At 49.5% G+C, this 18,046-nt stretch overlaps 1 long non-coding RNA gene across 2 annotated transcripts in view; it reads right to left on the minus strand.

Annotated features, from left to right (window-relative positions):
• Positions 1-18,046, minus strand: part of LOC133229024 (uncharacterized) — a 142,355-nt gene that overhangs the window by 14,195 nt on the left and 110,114 nt on the right. Inside the window, exon 1 of one of the 2 annotated variants that reach the window (XR_009730449.1) lies at positions 11,039-11,324. The exons of the other annotated variant lie outside the window; for it this stretch is intronic. This is a non-coding gene — a long non-coding RNA (uncharacterized LOC133229024). Of the gene's footprint in view, positions 1-11,038; positions 11,325-18,046 lie in introns of those variants that run through there. 2 annotated transcript variants of the gene reach the window in all.

Genomic DNA, 18,046 nt, shown 5'->3' on the forward strand with positions numbered 1-18,046 from the left:
TAACCTATGCCCATCTTTTTAATTATTCCTGGATTTTTTAATGCTACCTAACACAATGTCACCAAATTCACACTTAAATTGAAGAAAGTAGGGAAAACCACTAGACCATTCAGGTATGACCTAAATCAAATCCCTTATGATTATACAGTGGAAGTGAGAAATAGATTTAAGGGCCTAGATCTGATAGATAGAGTGCCTGATGAACTATGGAATGAGGCTCGTGACATTGTACAGGAGACAGGGATCAAGACCATCCCCATGGAAAAGAAATGCAAAAAAGCAAAATGGCTGTCTGAGGAGGCCTTACAAATAGCTGTGAAAATAAGAGAAGTGAAAAGCAAAGGAGAAAAGGAAAGATATAAGCATCTGAATGCAGAGTTCCAAAGAATAGCAAGGAGAGATAAGAAAGCCTTCCTCAGTGATCAATGCAAAGAAATAGAGGAAAACAACAGAATGGGAAAGACTAGAGATCTCTTCAAGAAGATTAGAGATACCAAGGGAGCATTTCATGCAAAGATGGGCTCGATATAGGACAGAAATGGTATGGACCTAACAGAAGCAAAAGATATTAAGAAGAGGTGGCAAGAATACACGGAAGAACTGTACAAAAAGATCTTCATGACCAAGATAATCACGATGATGTGATCACTGACCTAGAGCCAGACATCCTGGAATGTGAAGTCAAGTGGGCCTCAGAAAGCATCACTATGAACAAAGCTAGTGGACGTGATGAATTCCAATTGAGCTATTCCAAATCCTGAAAGATGATGCTGTGAAAGTATCACAAATATGCCAGCAAATTTGGAAAACTCAGCAGTGGCCACAGGACTGGAAAAGGTCAGTTTTCATTCCAATCCCAAAGAAAGGCAATGCCAAAGAATGCTCAAACTACCGCACAATTGCACTCACCTCCCACGCTAGTAAAGTAATGCTCAAAATTCTCCAAGCCAGGCTTCAGCAATACGTGAACTGTGAACTTCCTGATGTTCAAGCTGGTTTTAGAAAAGGCAGAGGAACCAGAGATCAAATTGCCAACATCTGCTGGATCATGGAAAAAGCAAGAGAGTTCCAGAAAAACATCTATTTCTGCTTTATTGACTATGCCAAAGCCTTTGACTGTGTGGATCACAATAAACTGTGGAAAATTCTGAAAGAGATGAGAATACCAGACCACCTGACCTGCCTCTTGAGAAATTTGTATGCAGGTCAGGAAGCAACAGTTAGAACTGGACATGGAATAACAGACTGGTTCCAAATAGGAAAAGGAGTACGTCAAGGCTGTATATTATCACCCTGCTTATTTAACTTCTATGCAGAGTACATCATAAGAAATGCTGGGCTGGAAGAAACACAAGCTGGAATCAAGATTGCCGGGAGAAATATCAATAACCTCAGATATGCAGATGACACCACCCTTATGGCAGAAAGTGAAGAGGAACTAAAGAGCCTCTTGATGAAAGTAAAAGAGGAGAGTGAAAAAGTTGGCTTAAAGCTCAACATTCAGAAATCGAAGATCATGGCATCTGGTCCCATCACTTCATGGGAAATAGATGGGGAAACAGTAGAAACAGTGTCAGACTTTATTTTTGGGGGCTCCAAAATCACTGCAGATGGTGAATGCAGCCATGAAATTAAAAGATGCTTACTCCTTGGAAGGAAAGTTATGACCAACCTAGATAGCATATTCAAAAGCAGAGACATTACTTTGCCAAGAAAGGTTCGTCTAGTCAAGGCTATGGTTTTTCCTGTGGTCATGTATGGATGTGAGAGTTGGACTGTGAAGAAAGCTGAGTGCCGAAAACTTGATGCTTTTGAACTGTGGTGTTGGAGAAGACTCTTGAGAGTCCCTTGAACTGCAAGGAGATCCAACCAGTCCATTCTGAAGGGGATCAGCCCTGGGATTTCTTTGGAAGGAATGATGCTAAAGCTGAAACTCCAGTACTTTGGCTACCTCATGCGAAGAGTTGACTTATTGGAAAAGACTCTGATGCTGGGAGGGATTGGAGGCAGGAGGAGAAGGGGACGACAGAGGATGAGATGGCTGGATGGCATCACTGACTCGATGGACGTGAGTCTGGGTGAACTGCGGGAGTTGGTGATGGGTAGGGAGGCCTGGCGTGCTGCGATTCATGGGGTCGCAAAGAGTCGCAAAGACACAACTGAGCGACTGAAGTGAACACAATGTCAATACTATGGAAATAGTTATAAAGACAACAGGAATGCTATGTGAATAGTTGCCTGCAAAGAGCAAATCCTAGTCTTGCTTTTTACTGGCATTTATTGGAATTCTTTTTCCTGAATATTTTCCATCTGAGGTTGGTGGAACCATGGTTGGATGCAGGACCCACGGGTGGCTGGCCGACTGTATACTGAAGAGTCTCCCTTCAGGGCACTGATTGGTCCAGACTCCCAGTCTGTCAGTATATTTAAAACACTGAATTGTACCTATAAGGCGAATTGTATGGTAAGCGAGTTATATCTCAACACAACTGCTGAAAAAAGAAAGAGTCTCCCTCCTCCTACCCTCCTCACCCAGGTACCACTCTGCTATCCTGGAGACAACTCTAGGACCTATGCTCTTCTGCCCCATCCATTCCTTCTTTAGACTTGGGTGGATCTGAGGTTTTAAAAAAAAAATGATGCTGCCAAAATAAAAGTACTGAATGTCTCTCTTTCTCCCTTCCTGTGTGACATTCAATAAGCACCCACTACCTGCAACCATTCCGACATCTGTTTCAAACTTCACCACCACGTACTGAGCAGCAATAGTTACTTCCACTTGCCAGCTGAAGAGGAAAGCTGAGCAGAGCTTTCCCAACTCTGGACCTTTCACTGAAAGAGAGGGATAAAAGATGTGATTTTTGTGTGTCTGGATTCTTTCCCTTAGCGTCACGTATCCAGGGTTCCCCCACGTTGCAGCCTTTGTCAACGCTGTGTCCCTTTTCACGGCTGAATAGTAGTCCACCGTGTGCCTGGACCCCCACTGGATTTATTTCTTTCTCTCTCGAGGTGCAGGTGGGTCATTTGCACTTTCGGGCTGTGGCGAATAACGCTGCTATGAACATTCATTTGCAGTTTTTTTGTGTGGACATATGTGTTCATCCCTCTCCGGTGAATGCCTGGGAATGGAACTGCCGGATCACACGGTAACTCCAGACATCATTGTTTGAGGAACCGCTGGACTCTTTTCCAACGCAGCTGCACCTTTTTTTTTTTTTCATTCTCCAGACAAGAGAGCCGTTTCTTGAGCCAGGAGCTCACACAAATGATCTTACCGAATCTTCCCCACCAGCTGCGGAGGAGGTGGACGTGACTTTCATCCCATCTTCCAGATGAAGAAACTGAGGCTTAGCAAGGCAGATCCACTGGCCCAGGTCACCCAGCCCGTGTCCCGGATTCCAGCCAACTGGCTGGCCTCGGACCCAGCCATCAAGGAGCTGACAGGACCTTGGAGGCTGACGTGAGAAATCGGGGGGTGGTGGGGTGCGGACGAGACTCCAACACTGGGGAGACCCTCCCCCATGCCTGCCAGGTGATCCTGGAGAGCATTTACCCTGAGGCTTAACCGGCTGAGAGCGAAAGCCCTCGGGGGCTGTAACTGAAGAGGCCGGCCCTGGGGCTCTGCTGGGGCAGGAGAGAAGGCATAAAGGCTTCTTTGTCCTGCCCATTGTTCAGTCGGCCAGCCAGTCTTGCCGCACCCCTCGGACCAACGAGGGACGCGCTGGGTCTGCAGAGCAGCTGGGCTGTCTCAAGTTCTCCAGGGGGCCCCCTGGGATGGGCCTGAAGATTCATTAGGGGCTTGGGAAATATTGGGGGATTAGTAGATACCCAGCGTATGGGAAACCATCGCCCTGATTTTTTTCACTTGTCTTCTGTCCTTAATGTAAAGTCCCCGGGACACAAGCAAGCACAGAAAACCAAACAGCCCTAAGGACGGGTACATTCAGCCTTCCACGCTGAGCCCGCAGCCATATCCATATCTTTGTGTATCTTTCCAGAAAACTGTCCTTGCTTGTAGAGGAAAGCATTTGCATATGTGTATGTGTGTATCTGCTTGATTTTTTTTCATACCCATCCCATTTTTTTTTTTTTTTTTGTGGCACCTGGAGATGATCCTGTCCCAAGACCAGCCCCTGCCTTCCTCTCAGTGACTGTGGTACTCTGTCTAGAGAAGCAACATCCTTTATTCAGTGAAGCTGCACTGAAGCTTTCCTAGTCTTCCTACTGGGCTTCCTTGATAGCTCAGCTGGTAAAGAATCCGCCTGCAATGCAGGAGACCTGGGTTCGATCCCTGGGTTGGGAAGATCCCCTGGAGAAGGGACTGACACGAAAGTCTTGCACATGGATCTTGGTAAACAAGGATGAGAACGCCCTGGGCGTGTGTGAGATGGGCCATTGTTTTGCTTCTCTGTGGAGGGTGGGGGCAGACTTCACACTCTCCCCAGCATGGCGTGGGAGCCCCTGTGTGCCCAGCACCCCACCAGCACAGGATGGCATCAGCCCTTCTGTTCTTTACTTTTTCTGTATAAAAGAGCACATCCATCCTCAGAGTCCGGCTTGGTGAATTTTGACCAAGTCAACACCCTTTGTAACCAACACCCAGCTCAAGACCCAGAACATTCCCAGCTCCCAAAGCCTACTGGTCACATCCTTCCCAACATCACCCTGATGTTTGGTCAGCCCTTTCTGCTCATTAAAAACCCCCTCCTGTACCCAACCTGCTTCATCACAGTGGCCACGCCAGCATCACCTCAAGCATAAGCCAGAAAACTTAAAAAAAAAAAAAAAAAAGCCTTTGTTTTAAAGGAAAGATAAATCAATCAGAACAAAGGTCAGTCAAATCCAGTTCATAGCCCTTTTTTTGTATGGTCTGAAGGCTTAAAAGGATAACCTTCATTAACTATTTTTAAATGGTTTATAAAGAAACTCACAGAAGAATAATTCGTGGCACATAAACATTTTATCAAATTCAAACTCCAGCACCCATAAATAAAGTTTTATTGGAAGGGAGGCATGTCCTTCATGTATGGATTGTCTCCGATCTCCTTCCGGTCACAACAGCTGTCGAGGAGTTACTACAGAGACCCTGTGCTCACAAGGCTGAAAATATTTACTATCTGGCCCTTTGCAGAAAATGTTCGCCAGTCCATAACCAAAGCATCATCCCTCCTTAGGTAGGGACCTAGATGCTGTCCCTTTTGGGGGCTGGAGCTGCAACAGGATCCAAGCCCCCCTCCACCCACTGGGGCCTCAGGGGGTGCAACCAGAGCCCAGGTGGCAGATGCTGCAGCCTGGACTCGCTTGCAAGGCAGCAAGGATGGAGAAGAGGAACTGAACTCGAGCAAGTCTAGAGGTTACAGCGGCAGCCGTAAGCTGCTGAGGGATGTGCAGACAGAAAGAAGGAAGGACGAGAGGATTCGGGAACTATTTGGGAGAAGCACTTAATGGCTTCATCACCCCAGGAATCCTCTGATCCTGTGCATGGCACAGGTGTCCAGAATGCATTTAACCAAGGGAAGGAATTAAGGGAGAAGAAACAACATTGTTGATTGCAGGAGGTGTGTGTGTGAGGGGAGAGAAGACCCCACACAACCGCCAGGGTGGTTATTTGTGCCGGGCACCACAGGACATTTGAGAATCACCTGGCCCAGCTGCCCATCCAATTGAACAGAGAATTGTGGGATTAATATCGAGTAGTTTGCCATGGGATGTTTCTAGAGGTTTCTCATGGCTTGAGAGTGAAGACAGTGTACACAGGCTGCAGACTCACAAGCCTGCAGGAGAATTCTGGCCACATCACTCAGGAACCCTGGGTAAGTTCTCTTCACCTCTTATATCCTCAGTTTTCCCTTCTGTGAAATAGGACTGTAATCTTGACTTTGTAGAAGTACCATGAAGATTAAAGGAGATGCTTGTGTGTGAGCTGATGGCTCATTGGAGCCACAGCCCAAATGCCAGCCCCTTTGGGGTCTTCAGAAAGGTCTTTGTAGATGGGCAGCCAAGAGTTCTACTGTTTTGTGGATTTGGAGACATTTTCCCCAGAGGGTGACTCTGCGGGAACAGAGTGGAGGCGTTCCGGGTTGGGAAGACGCCGTTTATGACTCTGAGTGATGCCAGCTCCAACTCTTATTGTCATAAAGGAAGTTATTCAAACACAATCAATTAGGCACCCATATTAGCATATTTTTCATTGTGATACAGCCGCAAAGAGGAGATTCTAGAGACTGTTTATTGCTGTTCTGAGCTAATATTTGTTAAAGTGATTAATATGTTTTTCAAATATCTGTGACAGGCATGGCAGGAGTTATTTATCTCCACCGCCTGGAGCCTGGAAGGGTGCCGGGTGAGAGTCCTCGGAGAGGGACTCCAGGTAGGGGCCTCGGAGGACCGCTGGGGACAGTGGCCACCTCCCCCTCCCTGCTCAAGCCTCACCCCTTCCACTGTCCCCAGTCCCAGCCCCACAAGCCAGCCTTGAACTCCCGGCTCTATGGACCGTTCTCATCAGCATTCAAGGGCGTCTCTCAATGCAACAGATAAAGACCCCACAACCCCTTCTCCATCAATTCCTCTGAACCCCCGTGTCCTCCAGCTCTTTAGCCGTCTTCCTCCTTTTCTCCAAACTCTTCCAAAGAACCCTCCCTACCTCCTTTATTCACCTTCCAGTCCCGGCTTTTAAGAAATCATTCTGAGATATGAAAAGCACACAGAACCTTCTAGAACAGCACCGTCCAAAAGAAGGTTCTATGATAATGGGAATGCTCTCTTATCTGCATCGTCCAGTATGGGATCCATGAGCCACATCTGCCTGTCGAGCCCCTGAAACTTGGCCGGGGTGACTGGGCAATTTACTGAAAATAAAATTTTTAATTTCGTTTACTTTTAGTGAACTTCTACGTATTTAATTTTAAACTTTTTATTTTGTATTGGGGTATAGCCAGCCGATGACCAATGCTGTGATAGCCTCAGGTGAATAGGGAAGGGACTCAGCCATACGTACGCATGTATCCATTCTCTCCCAAACGCCCCTCCCATCCAGGCTGTCACACGATCTTGGGCAGAGCTCCCTGTGCTATGCAGTAGGTCCTTGTTGGCTATCCATTTTAAATAGAGCAGTGTGTCCATGTCCATCCCAAACTCCCTAACTATCCCTTCCCCGCATCCTTCCCCCAGCAACCATAAGTTCAATGAACTTCTATTTACATTGAAGGCCCATGTTTGGCAAGAGACTACAGCGTAGAACCACTCAACTTTAGAGAGTCACACAGTGAACGCTGCATACTCACCACCCATCAGCTTTATCGAATGTCTACATTTTTGTCATATCTGCTTCTGATCTTTTTTTTATGTAATTAGATGTTACGGATCTGTTTCCCCCTTTTCCTCTGTTGAGTTTACCCACTGTCTCGAATGTTTACATCTCAGTATTTATCCTTCCCATTCATGTTTTTATGCTTTTACTATATATGGATCCCCAAGTGATACATAGCATATTTTTCACATTTTAATACTTTGTATACATGGTAAATTATTCTATACATCATTCTGCAACTTGCTTTTTTTTTACCCCCAAATCAGCATCACACTAGTTCATATTCACCAAACTATAGTATTCTACTGCATAAGCAGCCTGTTGTTTAGTTCTCATCTTGAGGAGTGTGTTACTAAAAACATTGTGATGAACATCTTGGGACATATTCCTCCGGGCAACAGGCTAATGTTTCTAGAGAATATTCACCAGGAAGCAATAGTTCAGTCAAGTCACAAAGCTTTAACTTGACTAGATGCTCCCAGATAGCTCTCCAAGACACTTGTACCAACTCACACTCCCACCAGCGGCAGGGGAGAGGCCTGGCTGCTCTGCGGGCTCATTGACACTTGGTATTCTCAAGTTTTAAATTTTCTGTTAAGCAGATGGGTGGCCTCTTACGGTTCTTTCCATTTGTATTTCCTGATTACTGGTGAAGTTAAACGTCTTCCATGACAATCGGTCATTTGGGTTTTCTCTTTTGAGAACTGTCTGGTTGTACCTATTGCCTATTTTTCTCCTGGCTAATTGGTGTCATTCTTTTTGATTTGCAAGTGCTCTTTACATATTATGGATTCAATTCTCTTTTAGTTATATGTGCTCAGATATTGCTTTCTGGGCTTCCCAGGTGGCTCAGTGATAAAGAATCTGCCTGCAATGCAGGTTTTATCCCTGCACTGGGAAGATCCTCTGGAAAAGCTATCTGGAAGAAGGAAACCGACTCCAGTATTCTTGCCTGGGAAATCCCATGGACAGAGGAGCCTGGAAAGCTACAGTCCATGGGGCCACAAAAGAGCTGGACATCACTTAGTGATTAAAGAACAACAAAATTGTTTTCTAGTTTTGTCTACTCTGTTAACTTACTTATGATGACTTTGATTGAAAAGAAGTTTTTAATTTTAAGGCAGTCAAATTTATACACTCTTTCTTTAAGGTTTGTTTTCTGTGCTATGATAAGAAATCTCTTATCCCAGGGTTATAAAGACATCTTATATTTCCATTTGTAACTTAATTTTTTCCCCTATTTGTATTTAGATCATTACTGCATCCTGAATTTATTTGTTTGTATTGTGCTATGCAGTTTGGTATCTAATTTAATATTGTTTATATTAGCTGTCAACACTGCATGATAAAGTTGTGCACAAAATTGATGATTTAAAACAGCACACATTTATTCTCTCACAGTTTCTTTGGGTCTACAGTCTGGACACAGCTTAGCAAGAGCCTCTACTTAGAGTCTGACCCAATGCCATAGTCACGGAGTTGACTGGGGCTGAGTTCTCATCCAGAGGCTTGACTAGGGAATGATCCACTTCAAGCTCCTCAGGTTGTTGGCAGAATTCACGTCTAGCCAAACATGGGGACTTCAATTTAAATAGAAGTTCATCAAACTTGTGGTAGCTGGGGGAAAGGATCGTAGCTGTAGGATTCATGGCAGCTTGTCTCCTCAAAGCCAGCTATGGAAAGAAAGAGAGAGTGGGAGAGAGAGAGACAGACCCCCAGTAAGACAGAGTCTTAGGTGATGTAAGGTGATGGGAGCAGTGACGTCCATCCCCTTTGCTGTATTCTGTCGGTTAGAAATTAGGTTGCCAGTCCTGCCCACACTCAAGAGGCAGGGGCTGCGCAAGGACCTGAAAATCAGGAGGCGGGATCACGGCATCGTCTGAGGCTATCTTGTGCATGTTGCCCATCATTTGCCAGTACTCTTTGGTTAAAACTTTCTATTTTTAGAGTGACTTAGGTTCACAGCAAAACTTAGGGGGAAATACAGAGATCTTTCATAAATTTTTTTCATAAAATTTCATAAAAAATTTTCATAAACACCCCCATATGTATCGCTTCCCCCATTCTCAACATCCCCCCACCCAAAGGGCACCTTTGTTAGAACTGATGCACCAACAATGACATGTCATCATCTACCAAGGCCCACGGTTTACGTTCTAGCAGCTCAGTCTTGGTGGTGTATGTTCTATTTGTTTGGAAAGTGAAAGTCGCGCAGTCGTGTCCAACTCTTTGCAACCGCATGGACTATACATACAGTCCATGGAATTCTCCAGGCCAGAATACTGGAGTGGGTAGCCTTTCCCTTCTCCAGGGGAACTTCCCAACCCAGGAATTGAGCCCGTGTCTCCTGCATTGCAGGCGGATTCTTTACCAGCTGAGCTACCCAGCAAGCCCATTTTTTTGGACCAATGTATAAATGGCAACCCACTCCAGTGTTCTTGCCTGGAGAATCCCAGGGACAGTGGAGCCTGGTGGGCTGCCATCTATGGGGTTGCACAGAGCCGGACACGACTGAAGCGACTTAGCAGACTTAGCATAATGATATGTACCCATCGTTATGATATCATCCAAAGTGCTTCCACTGCCCTGAAAAATCCTCGATGCTCTGCCTGTTCATCACCCCCCTCCAGTTCCTGGCAACCACTTTTTACTGTCTCCATAGTTTTGCTTTTTTCCCAGAATGTCATAGAGTTGGAATCATACAGTATGAAGCTTTTTCAGATAGGCTTCTTTCACCTAGTCATATGCATGTGCGTTTCCTCCATGTCTTTTCATGGTGTGATAGCTCATTCCTTTCTTGTGATGGATAATACCCACCAGCATTCTTTTATAGATGGCCCAACCTCTTTTCCACTGACCGGTAACGCTTTCTCCATCACGTACGAAGTTTCCCGAGGCACAGAAGTCTGTTTCTGGGCTCCTTTGTGATTGTCGTTGCTGTAGTGGGTTTCCTGCTTCTACCACCCGCCTGAATATGCTCTAGTATGGGGTCATCAAGAGTACCATGCTGTTGAATCATGTGGGATCTTTCCAGACCTCACCTGGCTAGACCCCTCACAGACACTGGGTTATTGCTGTTCAGTGGCTCAGTCGTGTGCGACTCTTTGTGACCCCATGGACTGCAGCCCGCCAGGCTTCCCTGTCCTTCACCATCTCCCAGAGTTTGCTCAAACTCACGTCCATTTGAGTTGGTGATGCCATCCAACCATTGCATCCTCTGTCATCCTCCTGGGTACTAAGGACCTTTCTGTCCCTCTTGAATCATCCTCTCCAGGTCTGAGGTGCCTTTGGCGTGGATCTCCTCCACCAGCTGTCCCACCTGCCTGACACGGAAGCCCCTTTCTGTCCCTCTTGAATCATCCTCTCCAGGTCTGAGGTGCCTTGGCGTGGATCTCCTCCACCAGCTGTCCCACCTGCCTGACACGGAAGCCCTAGAAGCCATTCACCCTTTGTTCACTGTCCAGGTAATCTCCCCTGGGCATTGGAACTGAAGGCCATCTTCAGGCTGAGGGGCTCAGTCCCCATCCCAGGCTGGAAGCTTCCTGGATCTCCACGTTGGCGTAGCCAGTGGCTCGTTAAACTCCACCCAGCAGATTCACGGCCAGCTTGGACAACACAACTGCACGGCACTGGGGCTTGATTCCACCGCCCCCCTGATCAAGGACCCCCATCCATCATCTGCCTCTCACAAGAGGTGAGTCTCCCACCCTACGCCCGCGGTCGCCTCACCTGGGTCTGGCCACCTCCTTCCATCTCCTGAGCTCTCACCCTGCGCGATCCACCGTCACCTCCTCCACGAGCGCCTTCCGTAGCCTCCCAGCTCCCACGCCCGCCCTCTGCAGTCAATTCTCCACACGGCGGCCAGAGCAATATTTTCAAAAACATAAATCATCTCACATCATCCCCCCACTTAAAACCCTTTCCAGAGCTTCCCACTGCTCTCGGAATGGGATCCAGTTTCCTCAGCGTGCCCTCAATCAATAGTGGCCTGTCACCTCCTCTCCAGCCCCATCCATCACCACCCGCACCCCCACTCTCAGCACCCCCCTCACCCCACCCCTGCTGGACTGTGGAGATGATCTGATTATTTCTCTAAGGGGGGAGACTTTGGGGGTGGTCCAAGCGGTCTGGGGGTGAGGTGCCAAATTTCCCCTCTGAGTGGCAGGACCCGGGCAGGGCCACGAACCCCGAGGAGGTCAGGTTAAGCGCCGCTATTTACTTTAACCCTCTCCAAAGTGTGTTTTGGTGGTGGGAGAGAGTTATGAATAAGCTCTTAATTCCAGGGAGGGCGTGGGTCAGCTCTCCGACAGCGGCGTTTATTGACATTCGCGTCTGAGCCTTCGCCCAGCGCCCCGAGTTTGAGTGGCCTGTCTGTGGCCAGCCTGGTGGCCCCAGCTCACCTGGACCCGGATGGGCACGGTCCTACCTGTCAGCTCTCTCCAAACTGGCACCAGCATCTCGATTTTCCTACTGGACCCTCAGGGAGTAAGCATCTGAGAAAACCGTGGTGAGCGGGGAGGAACCCACACCCCACACCCGGGAGGGAACACCCAGAAACCAGACGCCACCCACGGAACCAGGCGGGCGGGAGGTCAGAGGGGCCGTCTGAGGGCCTGTCACCTGGTCGGGTTGTTTGTTTGCGTTTTCACTGGGCTGACAGGGTCCTTGGGAACAGAGAGGGAGCCAGCCGGGCTTGCAGGCGGCTGGCTATGTGGCTTGGTTTCTCTTGCTGGTCCTCAGCGTCCCCATCTGTCTCACAGCCCTGCTGTGCTGTGGACAAGGATGCAAGCTCATCTGATGGCATCCTACAGCCTCACAGAGGGCCGTGGCACCTTTAAAGAGGAATATTTGAGAACAGAAATCCAAAGTTCAGAGAGGACAGTTTGTGCGGCATTCTTGAAATGATGAAACTACAGCATTGGAGCACAGATGAGGGTGGCCTGGGGACTGGAAGAAGGTCAGGAAGGGCCCATCCCTAACGGGGGGTCACACAGAGCTCCTGCATGGGGATGGATCATCTTGACTGTGGGGGTGGGGGAAGGGGTGGGCCTGGGTATCCATCGTTGTTGTTCAGTCATTAAGTCATGTCTGACTGTTTGCGAACCCATGGACTGCAGCATGCCAGGCTTCCTTATCCTTCACCATCTCCCAGAGCTTGCTCAAACTCATGCCCATTGAGTCAGCGATGCCATCCAACCATCTCATCCTCTGTTGTTCCCTGCTCCTCCCACCCTCAATCTTTCCCAGCATCAGGGTCTTTTTCCAATGAGTCGGCTCTTCGCATCAGGTGGCCAAAGTACTGGAGCTTCAGCTTCAGCAACAGTCCTTCCAATGAATATTCAGTGTTGATTTCCTTTAGGAATGACTGGTTTGATCTGGCTGTCCAAGGGACTATCAAGAGTCTTCTCTAGCACCACAATTCAAAAGCATCAATTTTTTGGCACAGGAAAAAAACCATAGCTTTGACTATACAGACCTTTGTCAGCAAAGTGATGTCTCTGCTTTTCAACACCCTGTCTAGGTTTATCGTAGCTTGGGTGTCCATACGTGAGAGCAAGTTGCACAGAACTCCATTCACACATTCATGTACAAACCAATGAAAACTCGGTAAGTAAGTGTTAGTCACTCAGTCATGTCCAACTCTTTGCAACCCCATGGGCTGTAGCCCACCAGGCTCCTCTGTGGGCAAGGGATTCTCCAGGCAAGAATACTGGTGTGGGTTGCCATGCCCTCCTCCAGGGGATCTTCCTGACCCAGGGATCGAACCCGGGTCTTCTGCATTGAAGGCAGATTCTTTACCATCTGAGCCACCAGGGAAGATCTTCAGTAAGGTCCCAAGGTCTAGTTAACAGCTTGTACTAAGGTCGGTTTCCTGATCGTAATATCGAGCTCCGGCTCTGTAAGGTGTCAGCACTGGGGGAAGCTGGGTGAAGGGTCCACAGGACTCTCTGTATTCTTTTCACAGCTTCTCATTTCGAAATAAAAAGTTTCAAGAAAAAGTTCAGAGAGGGTCATGAATGTGTCCAATGCCACCCAGCAAATCGAGAATGAAGCTAGAGTTAATACCCAGGTGTCCTGATAGCCAGGTTCTTACTGATCTTTCCTAGAATGGCAGGGTGGGCAGGCACTTGGCAAAATAAAAACAAGTGAGTCTTAGCGATGGCAGCGTGAGAGGGGAACTAGCGGAAGCGGAGATGACCGTAATAGTGACCACACTAACAGTGATGACCACAGCTTCTATTTAGTGAGGCCTGACACCAGGCAAGGCATCTTGCAGACAGCCTTAAATGCAAGACTCCTGTTCCTCACCGCACTCTCCAAGGTCACACCAACCAAGCTGAAACTTGAACCAAGTGCCCAGTGTCAGCCCCTCAGGCCTGTCCACTCTCCAAGGGGGGTCCTGGCAGACATGAGGGACAGTGGGATGACCGATGACCCTGTCTGGGGTCCTGGCAGCTGTCCAGGGGTGGCTCTAGTGCCGAGTGGCCCTGCCCACCTCACGTTCACCCACGAGCCATCCTGATGGAGGTCAAGGGCCAGGACAAGGAGGTGTCCAAACAAACGAGGGAGTTTCACCCGAGGCTGTGAACGCAGGAGGAGTCACCGGCCGGGGAGCCCCGAGTCCTCGTCGCCAACCTGCCGCTGTGGGCTGGATGCCTGGGAAGAGCTCATCCCTCTCTGGCCTCAGGTTGTATCTCAGAAAATTCTAGGCGGGGGGCTTCCTGCTCAGATTCCACATCTTCTCCAGGTGGGGATGTTTCTAGCTCCCCAGACAGCCTGACCCATCTATGTCTGTGTGGCCTGGATGACCCTCTACTGCTGGGCGGGGCCCTGTATTACTGTCTTCTGGCTGTCTTAACAAACTGTGTGGCTTACAATAACACAAACATAATCTCTCACAGTTTTAGAGGCTGGACATCTGAAATCAAGGAGCTGGCAGGGCAGCGATGCCCCCACAGTCTCCAGGGGAGGATCCTTCTGTCCTCTTCAAGCTTCTGGGGGTTCCAGGTGCTCCTGGACTCATGTCAGCATCCCTCTGTCTCCATCTTCACCCGGCCTCCTTTTCTCTGTGTCTGTTATAAAGCTGTTTGTCCTTGGATTTAGGGCCCACTCAAGCAGTCCAGGGTTTCCCTGATGACTCAGTGGGTAAAGAAAATCCACTGGCAATGCAGGAGACACAGGAGATATGGGTTTGATCCCTGGCTCAGGAAGATTCCCCTGGAGGATGAAATGGCAACTCACTCCAGAATTCTTGCCTGGAGAACTCCATGGACAGAGGAGCCTGACATGCTACACCGTCCATGGGGTCACAAAAGAGCTGGACATGCCTGAGCACACACACAGCCTTTGCTGAGGTCCCTCCATGCACCAGGCATTGCTAAGCCATCATTGCTAAGAGTAGGTATTTAACAAAGGAGGAAACTGGGGCTCAGAGAGGGGAAGTGAGTGACCCAGGGTCACACAGCAGTCATGCCTCAGAGACAGAACTAGAACCCAGGCCTCCCAATCCTAAATCCCAACTTTCATTCATTCACTTTGACCGTCTACCATCTTTGACCCAATCATATTCTCATTCTGGACTCAGACACGCCCACCCCAAGGACTGTGACCCAAGCATCTACTCCGGAGGTTGGCACACCACCACCCACCGAGCGCCAAATCCAGCCCACCGCCTGTTTCGTTCTGTTTGGTTTTAACAGAGCTATCAGTTTATTTCATTCTATTCTGTTTTAAGCCACAGCCGCATGTGAAACGTGGAATCTGAGTTCCTCGGCCAGAGATCTAACCTGTGCCCCCTGCAGAGGCGGCACTGGAATTGGAAAGTCTTAACCAATGGACTACCAGGGAAGTCCCACAACACCTGTTGTTTAAAAATTAAAGTTTTATTGGAACACAGCCACCCCCGTCCTGTTACATATTGTCTTTGACTCCTTCCATGTTCTAGTGGCAGAGCTGAGTAATATAGACACTCCGAAACCGAATAGATTAACTGGCCTTTTACAGATTGTGGCTCAGCTGGCAAAGAATCTGCCTGCAATGTGGGACACCTGGGTTCGATCCCTGGGTTGGAAAGATCCCCTGGAGAAGGGAAAGGCTACCACACCAGTATTCTGGCCTGGAGAATTCCACGGACTGTATAGTCCATGGGGTCACAAAGAGTCGGACACAGCTGAGCGGCTCCACTTCACTTACAGATAAGTTTGCTGAGCCCCGCTCTGGAATTAAGGATGGTTGGATCCTGGCTTCATATAATTTAAGGTAGAAGAATGATGCCCATAGAGGGGCCCGTTACCCCTGGAGCCCATGGACTCCCAAGGAACGCTGCTGAGATGAGGGGCTGCGGGTGGGGGTGGCCAGGACAGGTGTGCCTGGGTGGGAGGGCAGGGACAGCTGAGAAAGACTCATTTCCTGCTGCAGAAACGTCTCTAGTTTCTAGACAAGGGGAAAGCCTGAGGCTCTCAGCTGCCTCTGACTTTTCAAGCCCGCCGTTTCCCCCACCCCTGTTTTCCTCCTCTTCCAAGGCTTCTTTGCATTCTAGAAAACGTAGCCCCTGCCCTTCTAAGTCACCAGGGCCCTCCAGCCCCCAAGGGAGCTCTGACTCGGGAGACAATGAAAAGTCGGTGAGAAACCCAATCTGGGGCTATCAGGTGGGCAGCTCGGTGGAGGGGGTCTCCTTTCTGGCCCCCAGACAGGTCGGATCCTCTTGCCCCCTCCCAGACATCGCATTCCAAGCACCAGTTGGATCCTCTCGGCCGAAAAGAAAAGTCCTTCCAACCTTGCAGGGGTTCCGAAGACTTTTTTTTTTTCAAAGTAACCCCCCAAACAGTGGCTTTTCAAGCCACACACAGACTGAATCAAGCGTCATTTGTTTCCAGAAGGCCGAGGGGCAGCGGTTTGGAAAAAAGAACCTTCTCTGTAACTCACGGGGAGGCGAAGGCGGGGTCAGAGGGCACATTCCGATTGCTAAGATGCATTGACAAGAGCCCAGGCCCCCCTTGGCCCTGCCCGGAGACCTGAGAAAGGGGAGGGGTCCTGGGGGGGTGCACAGGGGCCTCAGAAACGCTCCCCTGAGTCACAAAGAGTCTTAGGGTGACCCCTCCTCTCTCGCTGGCCCCCCACGTCCTACAGATACGCCCAGAAAGAACCCCCAGGTCTGGGAGGAACAGAGGAGGGAGGTTTAGCTATGACATTTTTTTTTTTCTCAATGTTGGTTTGGTCTGTTGAGTTTTGCCCCCAGATGTCCAACTGGAAGCACAAGTGATAAGCCATGGTGAAAGCTGGGTATTTTTCATGACCATTTGCAACGGGGGAATAGATGAGGACCGGGCTGTCGTGGACAAGTCCACGCTTGGCTATCGATGGCTGGGCGACCTTGGACAGCTGTCTATACCTCTCTGGGCCTATTTCCTCGATGTCAGCTGGGATCTGGCCCTGGATCTGGACCATCCACTCAGATGGTGACACCGGGCGAGGCCACGCACAGACCAGATGCTCTGAGATGGTGACTGGAGGCGGGGAAGACTGAGGGACGGGGGTTGAGCAGACGAGGGCCCAGTGGGGGCAGGGGAAGACCCAGCCCCAGAAGGAAGGGCTGACCTTGCACTGTGGAGGGGCTCGAATGGAAACTCAGAGCACCATTTGTCGAAATGCTCTTTCCAGGGGGAAACCGAGGCCTGGGCCACACACCACGCGTCAGTGAACGAACCCCTAGCATCACCTTATACCCAGCCCCCCGTGCTCCGCGCTCACCTTCTCCAGGGGGCACTTTGACCGGATGCCTTGGTCCAGCCCTTCAAGGTGGGTCAGAAGCATCATTCCACTATAGAAAATGGGAGGAGGGGGTGTGCCTAAAAAGTTAAGAAATGCAGAAAGAAAGGTTGCCTTTCTCCCTACAGAGAATAAGCATTCGCAGCCCACGAGTTCTGGCCTCGGCTCGGCCTAGCAGGGTGAGTGGGAAGTATCACAGCAGCACGTGATGCAAGGTGAATTCACAGGGGTGTGACTGTGGGGTCACACCAGGGGCAGGGCGGTCCAGGAAGCCTCATCTCCTCGGCCTCCTTAGGCAGCAAATCCCCACAAATTCCCGGGCAGGATGGGGAACAAGGGGACGGAACGCCGGGGAGATGTGTTGGGCCATCTACCCTCTTGGGGCAATTTCATCATCCTGATAACTCTCCAGGCAGGCTGCTGATGCTGTGCCTTCCAGACCCAGGCTCTCAAACAGGCTCTGAGGGAGGCCACTTCTGCCTTGATGAGCCCGTTTCCCCATCAGCCTGTCCCAGGGGTCTACTGAGGGTACCAACTCCCCTGGGAACAGCGCTGAGCTGGCAGAAGCAATGACAATCTTCTTTGCTCCATTTGGGAGACATCTGGTCCCCTCTCACTTCCCGCCTCCCGCAGAACCACGTGGCCCAGGGTGTCCCCCAACAATGAGATGTTTCAAACTCACGTCTCCTGCAAACCCTCAGGAACCAAGCTCCAGTGCTTGGGAGGAAAAATGGGATGATGGCTCCTCCCGGGATCTGAGACCCCGCCTCCCCAGGACAAGTACACTGTCTGATTGCCTCCAGTGACATTCTCAAGGTTGGAAATGATAGGAAGACCCCGCAGAGGTCAGCCCTGGCCTGGGGCTCCTTCCTCGTATCATGGCATGTGTGTGATCTTTGCTTCTGCACAGCGCCCGGGGCCTGGCCTGGCTCACTAACCACGGGACCCCCTTCCCAGTGCTTTTAGAGG

This window comes from Bos javanicus, chromosome 17 (assembly GCF_032452875.1).
Source record: "Bos javanicus breed banteng chromosome 17, ARS-OSU_banteng_1.0, whole genome shotgun sequence".
Classification (NCBI taxonomy): Eukaryota; Metazoa; Chordata; class Mammalia; order Artiodactyla; family Bovidae; genus Bos; species Bos javanicus.